The 5,856-nt window shown below is 46.0% G+C and overlaps 1 long non-coding RNA gene across 1 annotated transcript; it reads right to left on the bottom strand.

Moving 5' to 3' along the window:
- Nucleotides 1-678: 678 nt before the first annotated feature.
- LOC146354997 (uncharacterized) lies at nucleotides 679-5,555 on the bottom strand. Its single transcript, XR_014787437.1, has 3 exons — nucleotides 5,360-5,555; nucleotides 4,848-4,994; nucleotides 679-1,162 (listed from the first exon to the last, which is right to left on the bottom strand). It is a non-coding gene; the product is annotated as an uncharacterized LOC146354997 (long non-coding RNA).
- Between the last annotated feature and the right edge of the window lie 301 nt (nucleotides 5,556-5,856).

Below are 5,856 nucleotides of genomic sequence, written 5' to 3'. Positions count from 1 at the left end.
TAATGAGCCTGGCTGCAAAGCAAAGTGGATATTTGCAGAGGTAATGAAAACTGTGCTTCCCAAATTAAGGTGTTAGTAAGCAGTGAAAGAACTCAGCTGCTCCTAATTAAAAGTGCACATTGAGGCAGAATGGAATACAAAGGTAAAGAAATTGCAGGGAACACACTTGTGCAATATAGATATAGTGGCAACCACAGCAGAATTGTCAAGCACATGACTAAGGATCTCACTGCCATGCAAATCATCGATACATTGTGTGCTCGTGTAAACGTTTACTGTTTCTCTAGAGTGGAGATGGATGGATGGATGGATGGATGGATGGATGGATGCAGTATTATAGCCTCCAAGGTGATCAAGCCAGTATATTCAACACATTTTCATGAACGCAAGGCATGCTGTGCTGTTCCATACTTTCAGTAAGTTTCAATAACAGGACAACGTAACTAAAATGACAGCCAGCATGTTGTAGAGGTTAGAGAGTTGGACAAGGACTGGAAGACCCAGATTCAAATCCCAGTTGATCATGGAGCTTGCTGAGTGACCTTGAACCAGTCATGCTGCCAAAGCCTAACCTACCTCACATGGTTGTTGTGAGGATAAAGCAGGGGGAGCTGTATAGGTCACCTTGAGTTCCTTGGTGAAAGAGTGTGATATAAATGAAATAAATAAAATGGTGCTCATTGGAGATCAAATCTAGAGACATTGTTATTGTGGAAAGAGGACTTCCTCTGATTAATAACAACAATAATGATATAGAGAATAGAGTAGGCCTATTGAGGCCCACTAGCCTTGAAGCCTACTGCAGCCTTGATGTTCAGAAGCAAGATGTCCCTCAGTAGCAGATGACAAAGAAAGCTTGCCCTTTCTTGTGAGCTTCTAGAGCAGGGGTACGTAACCTGTGGCCTTCCAGATGTTTTGGACTGCAATTCTTATAATCCCTGAAGAGTGGCAATCCTGGGTGGCTGTGATGGGGTCTGTAGTCCAAAACAACAGGAGGATGCCAGTTGATTACTCTTCTGGAGGAATCTGTTTGGCCACATCCTCTTCATGCCATGAAGCTTCTAGGAGCATCTGGTCACCCACAGTTGGAAACAGAATGGTGCACTGGACCTTGATGGTTAGAGAGACCCTTACATTTTCAGTCTTGGAAGGGAATGGCTGGCTGGCAGTCAAGGCAAAAGAGGAAAAGGTGTGAAGAGACAAAAGGGGAGGATGCCTCAAGGTCCACAAAATACATGTTCAAGGGAAATCTTTCTCATAGGCAGTGCAAAACACAACACCCTTCCCTGTGCTTCCCAAATATTCATTTGAGAAAAGTATTCTTCATTTGCAAAATAATATTTGGAGACCATAGAGCACTAAGTGTTGTGGTTTGTAGTGCCTCCAAGGTAGATTTTCTTCAAAATGTGTTAGGCCAAATAGTATTTCGTACCCCTTAACTCAGTGATGTAGAACCTGTGGCTAGGGATGGGGGAGAGAAATTCCTACCTGCTTTGTACTTTCAAACCAAAACTCACTTATCTTTCAAAACTGACACTTCTCCGAATTTTGCAGTGGAGTTCTCAAAACAAAACAATGCATACAAAAATGTGTATATTAGGGTAATTAAGATGAAAAATGCAATATATTATGAAAATTACTTAAAAAAATGTGCATATTAGGCAAAAATACATATATTGGGAGAAATTTGCCTAAAGTGTTAATTTTTAAATTAACTAAAGTTAACTAAAGTGTTAACTTTTTAAAACAAAATTTTCAGTGTTTGGGATGAGCTGAACTTAAGACTGGAGAAAATCTCAAAGTGTGAGATGAACGGAACTTAAGATGGAACCATGAGAAATCAACATTAACAGGTTCATCTATCACTACCTGTGGGTGCCCAGATGTTGTTGGACTTCAACTCCCATCAATGGTCAGGGGTAGCTACAGGTTCACTACTCCTGCTTTAAGGTTTCATCCCTTTTCGTCTGTACCTGGCAGACAGTGACTGGGAAAAACAATCTCCTTACTTCCAATTATTTTCTGGAGCTGAGGCCACAAGACTGGGGATGCACTCTGTGAACTTAGAAGTGGGGACAGAGCTCTAGCAGCTGTTCTCCCTCATTGAAGCTTGAGTGGTTGTATTAGCCCTGCCTAGCACACGCCCTCAAATCATGAGCTGTATCACTTGCCACCTGGAAGAGAAAGTGTTCTGCAGATGGCAGAGGATGCCTTCACAATAGCCTAAAATCCTGCTTTCTGCTTCTGTTTTAAATGCAGGATCATGACAGACTCCCTTTACACGTGCTTCCTCCCCCCGGCCTTTCCCCCTTCTGTTTCCCCCTTATTTGAGTCTTCCATATGTTTCATTATACAGCTGCTAGATGGTGCTGTGGTCTAGCTCCTCTTATTGTGGCTTTTCTTTTTTCATGGAGGGCACTCAAGTGGAACTCAAGCAGAGTAATTTGATAGCTATGTCCAATCTTCTTAAAACTGGAATGAAGGTCATTTAGTACAGGAGACCCCCTGGAGGTTCACGATGTCAGCTAAAGGAACTGCAAACTTCTGTGAATAACCAATCTCAACAGCAGGATAAAAGCTCTGTGTGAAGAAGCTCTCAGCTGATTGGGAGGCTGGATTTGCACAAACCTCTTCACTTGTTTGGGGATCGTGGTTTATGTACAATCTGGTTCCAATTCTCTATTAATATTACTTTGTAACACAGTAGAACAGGGTTGTTGAGAAATAACCAAATCCCATTTTCAGTAATCCTCTTAAGGAACTGAAGCTTCACTTCTCAAAGCATTATACCAACACAAACCCATTTTCTGCAATGGATTCTATAGCTGTAAAATGCATAGCACTCCAGCTGTCCTCTTCACAGTTTGCTGAACAGGGAACTGCTTAGCATGGGCAGCTTCTTATGCTGCTAAAAATTATAACTGTTTGTCATAGATGACAAGCAATAAGGATGCTGTTCAAGTTACCTACCTCTTATATTGGACAAATTCATTCACACGATCCATTATTTGGCTTAATTTCAACTCAGGTTGACAAGAAAAGCCATTCTATGTGATGAACCTGTTATCTATATCTAATCCAGTAACACAGTAACTAAGGGATTGGGAGTAGGCCCTACATGAGAACACGGTGAGGAGATATGCTCTGCTTCTTTCAGTCTGCCCACACTCCTTTTATTGATTTTTATTGGTAATCTCTGTTTATATTGATTTTTTTTTTAATGGAATATGTACTTACAGATTTTTCTTGTATTCACTTTGCATGGTTTTTATCTTGTATGCTGTCTTGAGATGGTTCCAACCATAAAAGCAGCTTTAGGGCACAATCCTATGGCTGCTAGTCAGCATCTAGATGGCCATAAGATAGGTTGGTTCCTGGGAAACAACTGTGGAGCCCGTGCTCCGAGGTCAGATCCCAGAGAACTGACCCCCACCCCCTCCCATGCCACCTCATAGGCAGCATGGATCGGCCCTGTGCTCCATGCTCAGAGTGGTGAAAACAGGACGTTCCTGGGGGTGGGCCAGGGCAGGGAGTTCGGAACTGCCAGCACGACACATCCTATGTCTCATCTGGCTGCCACTTCCCACGCTAAGAGGTCCTGCAGCTAGACAGCCAAAATCAGCTGCCTAGCCGTGAAAGCAGGGTGGGGGAAACAGGGAGGAGATCCGTTCCTCACCACTCCTCCCACCCTGCACTGGATAGGCAGTCACTCCAGATAGGATTTCTCCCTTAATATATAATAATAATAATAATAATAATAATAATAATAATAATAATAGGCAATATCCAACACTGCCTCTCTCTCTCTCTCTGCTTATGCAATCGATGTTGCACTCTCATAAACAGCTCTAGCACAAAGGTATGCTGGAGCGACAGGTTTCCCCAGAAACCCCACCACTCCATATGCTGTGGCCATTGCTCCACAGGTAGGGATGGCAGAGAATTCCGCCACGGATCTCGGTGAGGCCGAATGCCAGTGCATTTGGCCCCCGAAATCTGTGGCGGAACGGCCTGCCACCCCCCGCCCCCCCGCGGATCCCCCCCGGGACGAGACTTACCTGGGGTGGATGTTCCGGGATTCTCACGCATCCCTATGTGCAACCCATTGCAGTAATCCAAATGTGGGGTTACCAGAGCATGTCAGTAGGCTGTCTCTGTTCAGATAGGGTCATAGCTGGTGTATCAGCCTAAGCTAATAAAAAGTCATCTGTGCCACCGAGGCCACTTGTGGCTCCAGTGAGAGCTCCGGATCCAAGAGGACATCAAACTATGATCCTGATCCTTCAGGGGAATGTAGCCCCCTCCAAAATGGGGTAAACGTTACTCAGCCAGGCAGCAGAACCAACCAACCACCAATAGTGCCTCCATCTGTTCTGGATTGCATTTCTGTTTCTTGACCCACATACCCTCCAATACAGCACCCCTGGCACTGGTTCAGACCACCCACTCAGTCACCTGGATTTTTTATAAAAAAGAGAGATCAAGTCTGGAGTCATCCACATGTTGGTGTTGCTTCAGTCCACATTGCCATACCTATGTCCTCTGGAATTGTAATATAAATTCTACACATCTTTAGACCCAGAAACTCAGCCCAGATTTGCTTGCTGCTAATTAGCTTAGTAAATGGCCTGTTAGAAGATTGGCAGATAATCTTAATGTGACAATAACCAACCTGCCTTAAAGTCAGTCAGCACACCTTGTTTTTACTTAGCCTTCCCTCATTAATAGTGCAAGACTTGCTGACTGCTGAATGGATTAGAATTCCTTAGTGATTGCTGAAGAGATTAGAATTTTAGCCTCTTGCAATCATCAGAGATATAGTTAGGGGTGTACGAAACCCCACTTACCTGGCTCTGCTGGGTTCCACGGGGGGGGGGGGGAGGCAATCTGGTCCTCCCCCTGGAATCCTGCCCAGCCAGGTCCACTCCATGGCCAGTCCGTGGAGCCGCCGGCTGGGCCAATCTGCAGCAGGGGGCCCATCTGCTGCCAGGCTGCTGTGGACACAAATGGCATCTTGTGTAGGAGACACCATTTGCGTCCCTACGCTAGGCTGTAATAGGCTACGTATATTTTTACATAGCCTATCACGGCTACAGCAGGGACCCAAATGGCAGCCACCACGATGGCCGTCATTTGCAGCTGCAGCAGCCCAGAAGACAACCTGGAGCTGCCGCCGGAGCTGCTGCTGCCACTGCCAGAGCCGCTGCTGCTGCATCTGCCACCAGGTAGGTCCATTCCAGGGGGGGATGGCAGGGGTGGCAGGGGGGCAAGGCTGTTCCACCATGGATTTCGGGGGGCCAGATTCTTTAGAATCCAGCCTCACTGGAGTCCTTGGTAGGGATGTACGAAAGTGACTTACCTTTTGCGGATTATGTTGATGGTGGGGGGGAGGCGTTCCATCCCTCACCCCGGAATCCTAGCTGGGGGGGAGGCGCTCTGTTCCTCCCCCCCGGAATCCTCGAACGGCCGGCTGTGCTCCGTGGCAGCTCCGCAGAGCAGCCGGCCAGGCCCAGCCTGGCCAGGCCAGAGCCGTCCGCAGCCAGATTTCCGGCCGTGGAGGGCTCTGGGTAAAAAAAAAATAGCGTAACGGGCGCCATTTGCGTCCCCTTTTGATTCTCCATTTTAGCCTACGTAAAGATTTATGTAGGCTAGAACAGTGAATGAAAAAGGGATACAAATAGTGCCCACTACGCTATTTACGTTCCCCTTGATTTTTGCCATCATAGTCTACGTAAATATTTACGTAGATTAAGATGGTAAAAAGAAGGAATGCAAATGGCGGCGGCTGTAGCCGCCACCTTTTACATACGCGTTTTTTTTTTAACCCACCCCCAACCATGATAGGCTATGTAAAGA

Source organism: Heloderma suspectum, chromosome 2 (assembly GCF_057233095.1).
Source record: "Heloderma suspectum isolate Gila_16-S chromosome 2, 16-S_ref, whole genome shotgun sequence".
NCBI lineage: Eukaryota > Metazoa > Chordata > Lepidosauria > Squamata > Helodermatidae > Heloderma > Heloderma suspectum.
Note: the sequence above shows the minus strand (reverse complement) of the source record. Positions and strands in the feature narration are given on the sequence as shown.